Genomic DNA, 9,467 nt, shown 5'->3' with positions numbered 1-9,467 from the left:
CCGTAGGATTTTTATCTTACCAATCCAAAAAGTTTATTTTTTTTAATAGAGAATACAATCAATATATCACACGACTCCTGTTCACTTCAGCTTAATTTTATTTCAGCTCAGTTCCTAATTTCTTTCTGGATTTTTTGTGAAAAACTACCTTTTATATACAACTTTTTGTTAAAAACTACCTTTTAAAAAAAATGTTGTAAATGACTACCTCATTTAAAAAAAATGTTGTAAGGGACTAATACTTGCCGGAATCTGACCGTTGACTCACTTTTCCGGCGTTGACCACCCACGTGTCGGTCACATGACCTTTAATTTTTTTTTTCTTTTTTTCTATGAATGCACCACCAGCATTGTCCTTATTTTCACCACCGCAACACCTCAACCCACCTCAAAACTCCATTACAACCACCCTCAGTCCCTCACGCATCCAAAACCAACCCAACCCCACTTGAAACTGCCTCCATCCCATCGAATCCATGTTACATGTGTATGATGTTCATGGTAACACTTTAGTCAGCCAATAACATAGCAAAACGTATACATATAAGTACACCAGAAAAAGCTAACGGCCAACGGATCAATATGATGGGCCATGCACAATTAACAGTACAAATTTACAAAATTTTCGATCAATTGTGGTCCTTTTTTCTTTACATTACTCTAGAGCTTTTCATCGTCGTAAGCATGGGCGGAGCTAGAAGGGGACATGTGGGGACACTTGTCCCCCCATTTTCAAAAAAAAAAAAATTAAAAAAAAAAAAAAATTTAAAAAAAAAAATGCAATTACAGTGCTCTGTTGCGACATTTGCCAGCCAAACCCTAAGTTTTTCAATTTTCAATTTCTCTCTCTTCGATTCGCCCTCGCCTGTCGCCTAGCCGGCTCGCCGTGACGCCGTCCACCGTTCGCCGGCAGTTCGCAGCAGTGACGAGGTTCAACAGCCGCCCTTGAGCCTTCGTCCTTCGTGACTTCGTGTCTTCGTGACTTCGTCATATGCATAAGCATAACACATTTGCTGTAAATCTGGATTTCAATGGAGGTATGAATCAATGAATGTATGATTAATTGAATAATTGATTACTTGTTTTGTTGTTTAAATGTTTAATTGTTTAAATTTACAGTAAATCTGAAATTCTGAATTTCATATTTTTATTACTTGTTTAAATGTTTAATTGTTTAATTGTTTATATTTTTATTGTGAATTTGTCATTTGTGGCCTTGTGGGTATTGATTATTGAATAATTTGAATTGATAAATGATTATTGATTTATATTTGTTTGATTGTTTCCCCTGTTAGAGTTTTTGGTTGTTTTTGTGAAATGTGAATTTAAATTATTAATTATTGTAAATTATTGAAATGTTTAGTTGAATTAGAAATTTAAAATCTTAGCCTCTTAGGTTTTGTTATTATGTAATGATGTGGATTGTGGTCTTGTGGAAATTGATATATAATTTTCGATTTAATTAGAAAATGTCAAACGATTCACCAAATTCAAACAAATCAAAGGCAACTAAACAACCCGATCTTCGACAATTCTTGTTTAAAAGAACGAAACTCAATGAAAATGAGTCCAATGAAAATGAGTCCAATAACTCACCTTCATTTAGCTCCCCTCAAAGTCAAGAAAATAGTATGGAAATGGGTGGTTCAAGTAATAGTAATGTACCATTAGAGGAAGATTCGGTGTACGATGTTGAACTTCTTCCTCATGATCCGGGAAAAAGAATAAACATTATGGCAACGGCAATTCATTTGCTTATCAAGTTGATGTTGATTCTTCCCGTTGCCACGGCAAGTGTTGAAAGAGTGTTTTCTGCAATGACATGTGTCAAAAACAAGTTGCGAAATAGCATGGGTGATCAACTTATGAATGATTGTTTGGTCACTTTTATTGAGAAGGATGTCTTCTTACGAGTTTCCGACGAAAAGATTATTGATCGATTTCAAAGTATGAAGACTCGAAGAATGAACTTGTAATTTTAATGTAATGTTTATGTAATTTTTTTCATCATTTTGAATTGTATGACTAAGTATATATTTGTATTTTGAAATTTTAATATTAAGTATTAACCAATTTGTGTGTGAGTTTTTTTTTTGTTTTTATTTTTTGTTAAGCTTTTCGTAAGTTAAGCATTTTGTCCCCCCAAATTGAAAATCCTGGCTCCGCCACTGGTCGTAAGCCATGCAACTGTTCTTACACAGGCGAAGTCCGTAGCTAGCCATTTATCTACCATAAATACTCCCTTTATCTCTTAAAAATTGTTATCGTGTTTTTCTATATTCATTTTCTTTAACATTGTATAGTGGTTCTGGTTACTTTTAATGAATACGTAATCTAGGTGTGTATACGGTAAGAAGTAGGGTATGAGAAATTTTTTGAAAAAACATTACGTACTCCTTGTTTCTTAAATGCTCATAACACTTGAGTGTTCTCATAATTAATACATACTTGGTATAATTAAATAAAAATAATGTACAATTGAGGCTAATAAAAGTATGTTAGAGAACATGATTTTATTCATTTGAATATATATAAACTTATTAGACCTAACTTAAATATTCACAAGCATATTTAGTTATAAACTGAACTTGTATACCCTCATTCGCTGTATTTGAACTTATTTTTCCAACTTATCTAATGAATTTGCGTATTGACAAGCGTGTTATTCAAACTGATGCATCATTTTAGAACAAAGGAAGGAGTATACAAAAAATGGATATTTCAAATTTCAATTCATCTTACGAGCAACTCTTTTGCACATGGAGAGAATAATTGTGGTGATTTTCGAGAATGAAAGTGAAAGTTGAATTTGTAACAAAAATGAACTTAAAACGAGCTTAACAAGTTCCTGCTTGTGAACTACTTTGTAAATCTATAATACTTTTTCCATTCATTTTTAATTGACATACTTTGACTTTAATATTTTCACAAACTTTACTTTAACTAGATTTTATGATTTATAGTTATGATAAAAACATAGAAATGTAGATTCATTTTAGAATTATTTTGATATCACTTACTACTTTTACATATTGATAATTAGATATATTAATTGTAGAATTTAAAATTGACAAACATAATAAAATAACATACCAACTAAAAAATAACAGAAGAAGTATGTAATATACTATTTCCGTTAACTTTTAGTTGCAACTTGGGGTATTATTTGTGAAACATAAAATATTTCAAAGTTACAACTAAAAGTTAACGGAGATAGTACAAAACAATGAAATATGGGAGAGATTTTCCTGGATCAGCCCAAAAAAAGTTTCAGGATTTCTAAGGATACAAGCCAGCTTTAACAAGATTTGATGGGTAGAAGGCTCACAATTTCCTCATCACATCAGTTTAGAATATGCTTGTTCATAGATTGGATCACCATCAATCTTGTAAGAACTATTGGCCCATTGGACTATAGCCTATTATTATCAAATAATCAAATATGACCCATTTTTGGTATTTAAAATTAAAATTTACAAACTTGTGCATAAATGTGCCTACTTCAGTGAAAGCATTTTAAATGAAAAGAGACTGTACAATTTATATGCATCAACATTCAACAACCAAGTTTTGTTAGTCTTTCTGCTCCTTGTGCAGTTTGCACATAACGGCTTAACATCCCACACGGACACCATTTGCGGCGGGTGTTTTGATACTCGCGGTATTATCTCTAGGTATTGTGTGTAGTTAGGGTGCATGATAATTTGAAATCATTGTGTCTTAGATGGTAAGCTGCTCTTTCTTGTTCAAATGCAGAGGGCGAGTATTAAGGGTTAAGGGCCTGTTTTCATACGTTTAATTTCAGTTCAATTCAGCTCCTAATTTCCTTCTCTAATAAAATATTCATTTCATTTCAGTTCAGTTTAGTTCATTTCAGCTCAGCTCGGTTCAGTTCAGTTCATTTCAGTTTGATTGAGTTCGGTCTATGAGAACAGGCCCTAATTCACACTTTTTAATTTTTCTGTATATAAATTATCTTCTCACTTTTTTTTTTTTTGAAAACAAATTATCTTCTCACTTTATATAACACGTGTATGAAAGAATAACCTATTTTAAACACTTGTATAATTTTTTAAACATCTTTGAAATAGTATATATATGTAACTATTATTTTCTAATGATATAAGGTCTTGTTTGCGCTTTAAGTACAGTGTTGTGGTCATTTAGGGAGAATTTGATTCTAAATGCAAAGTGTAGTTAAATGCTCACGTTGGCTATTATTAGTTGAATATTAAGATTCACTACAGACAACGCCTTGCTAGTCCGTATATATGACACTAAAAAAGAGAGTAAGAAAGATCACTTTTTTTTTTTTTTTTTTTTTTTTTTTTTTGGCTTGAATATTTAGATGCCTAACAAATATTATTTTGTACTCGTAATATTTTGTTAATAAGAATATGTAACATTTTCCGAATAAAGTCTGGTTTATTGGGGCATTTTGGGAGTGGAATTTCCGTAAGATTCTCCAGTTCTCCCATCACATTAACGGTGCCTCATATTATATTTTCATAAGCCTGATTTGTATAGTTTGCCTAATCAATTGATTTGTATAAAGATTAGTTATGATGACTATACAAATTAGAGGTTGGGTTGAATCTATGACTTAGTACACAGGCTTCGATTAGGTCAAGGTATCATTGATTTTTTTGGTGTTATAGAGCCATAAGAATGGGGTGATGAAAATCGATTATGAGATTTTCTAAAATTGGGAGAAAAGCTCTAACCACTTACTCTCAGTCAAGACTCGTTTAATATTACTTAATAATTTTATTCTTTATCACTGTATTCTTAAAGTTTATTTAAATTATTATTGTTGTGCATAATTCCCTTTTCAAAATATAAGGCTAAAATAGTAAAACTTAATAAACTTCTTTTTTTTTTTTAAAAAAACAAAAGTAACAATTTTTTTGGCGGAATTTCTTTTTTTACATATATATATTTATATATGAGATGATGACACGTGTACTAGGGATTTTTTTTTTTTGGAAAGTGGAGAACCACTAATCAAACTATGAGAGCTTAGATAACATAAAAAAAAATAAAAAAAACATATATGTCAAAAAATAAAAAATAAAAACCATTACTTTTTCCCTTTTTTATAAAGATGAAAAAAATACATTTAGAAATCTCTTTAAGAGGGAATTTCTAATACGTCGAAATAATCAGACAAAAATGAGTTATTATTATAAAGATTAATATCCATATTTTTATGGACTAAATAAATAATATTTCTCCATTAATTGGTAATAAAAGAATAACGTATGTTCTAATTTACTGAATTGAGCTGAACTTAAATAAACTGATTTGAGTTGAATTGAAATGAACTGAATTGAATAGAGCTGAAATGAATTGTTTATGAGAGAAGAAAATTAGGAATTGAACTAAACTGAAATTAAGCTGAAGAGAACAGGTCTTCACTCGTATTAACCATCCCATTTGCTGCTGAACAATTATTTTAGCAAGACTATTTAATTCGGAGTAATACAATTTGTAATTACATACCATTGTTATTATATGCTTTAAAAATTTAATGGGAGATAAGATAGCTCTTATAAATAGTGTATGGGCAATTATACCATCTAACATGCTTATTTACTTATTGTGCCTATTACGGAGTAATTTTAAATGTGACATTTTTTTAAAAGGAAAATGTTATACATAGCCCTTAAGGCTACGTATAAGCATTAAATTTACACTTGAAAATCGTAAAAAGTTGAGAAATCATCATAATATAAACACTAATAACACTGATTTACGCGTGTTTTTGTCATGAATTTCTAATTTTATATAAATTTCAAGAGTATATTTAATGCTTATATATAGCCCTTCGGGCTACATATAACATTACCCTTTTTTTAACTCATAATTAAGACTATTGTACAACTATTTATACTCTTACAAATATTTGTTTACATACTTACCCTTATTAATGATGTGAGTAACTAAAGTTGTGACATAATGTCAAGCTGAAGGAGCTCCGTCCCAAATATGACTAATTAATTATGGCATTGATTGTGTGCATTAGTCACCCTATTACATTAGGGTGTGTTATTATCACCTTATTACACCTGAATATATTTGAACTTATCTAAACAGAACTTATTTGAACTAATCTGGACTTATTAGACCTTATTTAACTTATTATACCTTATTGAACTCATTGAGACTTAATAGGGCCTGTTTTATTTACCACATTTTCACTTATTTTATGTTTAATAAGCTCAGTTAAGTTTGGTTCAAAAAAAAATTGTTCTGATAAAAGTGATAAGGGGTTAACTAAGTTCAATTAACAAGTAAAATAAGTTTTAACAAGGTTAGATAAGTTCACTTAAGTTCAGCTAATAACACACCCTTAGACATGATTTAACTTATTATAATAATAATAATTATTATTATTATTATTATTATTATTATTATTATTATTAAAGTAATATACATACCCTCAAAAAATAATAAAATAATGCACATAAAAAATAAATTGTAATACTGAAATAAATACGAAATATAATGGTATTATTAATATGATATATAATATATCATGATTTTTATTAAAATAATTGTATTTAATATAACTATATTATATCTTGTTAGAACATATATTGAAGCTTATTAGACCTTATTTAACTTATTGAAACTTATTAGACCTTATTGAATTTGTTAAAACTTATTAATTAACTTATTAGATATTATTGTAACTTATCTGAACTGATTTGAACTTATCTAAACTTATTAAAACTGAAATTTATTTTTACAAGATGAAGAGAATATGTCCTTAAAGTTAGAATCCTAAAACTCTCAAAATAAGCTAAGCAATAAATAAAATTTTGTAAAAGAAAGTTAAAAAAAAGTGTCCGAATAATATCTACTCCATTGCATAAAATTCATAGCCGAATTATGTCCACCCAATTTATCAATAAAAGTGGTCCTTTCATGTTATTCTCTTTTTCTTTCTTGGTTAATTTTCAACATGTGTAAAATGTTTAAAGAACGACGTACGTTTCATGGTTGTTGAAACGTTTACCCCAAAAAATATCTTGACATTTACTCTTTGGTTTTTGTAAACCACTCATTTTGTAATACTATTAAGAGATTATTTGAGAAGTTGTCATTTCATTGCAAAAGATGCATTCATTAATTAGGCAACCAAGAAAAAGTCTATTTCTCAAATAAACTTACTTACGCCAGCATTGATTAATATGCATTGTTAATAAATTAAGGCTCTATTCTCTTTACCTAATAAAATTTAACAAATATAATTTTAGTTTAATAAAAAGAAATCGAGTTCAACAAAAATAATTTAACTTCAGTTTCATTTAAAAAAAAAGAAAAAAAATCGATCCATAAAATATCAATAAATTTAAAGAATTAATCGAATTAATATATAAGTATTCAGTTTATCAATTAGAAAAAGTTGAGACTAATTTTACAAGTACAATTATATCTAGAGTTTTAAATATAAGTTTTTTAATCGTTACGTGTGTGATGAGTTGAGCTGCCTTATCTTAAGATTATCATACCTCTCTCAGCTCGGTCCCTCCACCTCGTCCTTCACACTACAATGTCTCCCACGATATTTGACATCTAATTTATATTTTCGCTATAAGATGGAAAATGATTTCACGAGTAACATGTTTTATTGATGCAAACGACGTCCCTTGTTTGCTTCTTGGTTAGAGAAAATTACAGCGTATGTGGTAGAAAAAATTGATAATAAGCACCTATTAACCTATTATAGTTCACATTTTAGTAGTTACCACCTATAATTTTTTATTTTATTTTACCACCAACAATTTCCTAAAAACATCAAAATTTACCACATTTTTGCCCAAATCCTCTTGCATAACGTCACTTTGGGCCCTACCCTTTACTTTTCCTTGTTCTTTTTTCTTCTTCTCACTATTTTCCCTTTTTATTCATAGATCTATCTCAAATTTAGGTAAAAATAATAATTGAAGAGAGAAAACAAAAATTAAAGTTTCAAAAATCATTCTCCTAGCTTCAAAACTCCAATGCATTTGAGGAAAAAGGTGTGTATTGTTGTTTTATGCTTTCGAAAACTTAAGTTGGAGGCGTTGAAATGAAATTAGGGTTTTGAATCAAATTGGGATTTTATTATATTGAGGCATTCGGGGAAATTAACTCAAATTTCGTGAAATTCATATTATGATAAACAAATTATGGTTGCCATTAAAGGAAAATTGAGAGAAAGTGGAAATTTCAAAGGATATTGAAGGGAATGACATCGTGCAAGGGTGTTTGGACAAATTGGTGATAAAATACTAAAATGTAAGGTTTTGAACAATTGTTGATGGTAAAATAAAATAAAAATGGTTGTTAGTGGTCGTTACTAAAATGTGAAGTATAGTAGTGGTAATTATCAAATTTTCCTATATAGTATATATACAATTTTGTTTTAAACAAAATATAACACCTTGCTTTGTTTCTCCGAGCATACACAAATATGTCAATGTTGTATTGTATAGTACTCTCTCAGTCCCTTTTTGTTTGCACCATGAGACCACTTTTTGCGAGAGTTTTTTGGTCAAATGGTGCAAACAATAAGGAGTGAAGGGAGTATTATACAAGTTTAAAAGTGGTGTAAAGTAAATGATTTTATGTTTTTTTTACTTGATGAAATTCATCTATTATTAATTAAAATTATCCAAACTTATTAAATTTATTAATAGCTATATTATACTTTTAAAAAAAAAAATTAATAGCTATATTATTTATTGCCAAAAAAAAAAAAATTAATGGTAGCACTACGAGCTTATACATCAATCTTTTATTAAAATATTAGTCAATGCTCAGTACCTAGTTTAATAATATATTTAATTTACTGCTTTAGACTATATTAAATCAGATTAAATAGTTTTACTTATAGACTATATTAAATCAGATCAAACAGTTTTACTTAGGTTTGCTTATAAGAATGTCTTTACTCTTGCAACTAAAAATATTATGAAATATTCAGACATAGGGTTTGTTCTGATTTACTGAACTGAGCTGAACTAAACTGAACTGAACTGAATTGTATTAAATAGCGTTGAAATGAATTGTTTATGTGAGAAGAAAATTAAGAGCTGAATTAAACTGAAATTAAGTTGAAAAGAACAGACCGTACCCATAGTATATGAAAAGAACAAACATTAACATGAATTTAATGTCATATCATTTGATAAATTTTATCTTAAGAATTAATGTACATATATATAAAGTTAAATTTTAGACAAATCAGATCAGATCATCAAATCAGAAAAGTTATCAAATTAACTTAATTAGGTAAACTGAACAATTGAACATAACCTTACCTTTTAATTAGAAGTGTAACAATAAGCAAAAAGGCAAATTTGTCAAAAAAAAAAAAAACCTTTTAAATGCACCATTTTGCGAAAAAAAAAAAAAAACCTTTTAAAAGCTTTTTGGCAAAAGAAAACCCAAACTTTAACATTTTAGTAAAAGAAAAC

At 28.7% G+C, this 9,467-nt stretch overlaps 1 long non-coding RNA gene across 1 annotated transcript; it reads right to left on the bottom strand.

The window, feature by feature from the left end:
- Positions 1-764: 764 nt before the first annotated feature.
- LOC110724613 lies at positions 765-2,042 on the bottom strand. Its single transcript, XR_002512026.1, has 2 exons — positions 1,666-2,042; positions 765-1,021 (listed from the first exon to the last, which is right to left on the bottom strand). It is a non-coding gene; the product is annotated as an uncharacterized LOC110724613 (long non-coding RNA).
- Between the last annotated feature and the right edge of the window lie 7,425 nt (positions 2,043-9,467).

This window comes from Chenopodium quinoa, unplaced genomic scaffold, assembly GCF_001683475.1.
Source record: "Chenopodium quinoa cultivar QQ74 unplaced genomic scaffold, ASM168347v1, whole genome shotgun sequence".
Taxonomy (NCBI): Eukaryota; Viridiplantae; Streptophyta; class Magnoliopsida; order Caryophyllales; family Amaranthaceae; genus Chenopodium; species Chenopodium quinoa.
The sequence above is the reverse complement of the archived record's forward strand: the minus strand, read 5'-3'. Positions and strand labels throughout refer to the sequence as shown.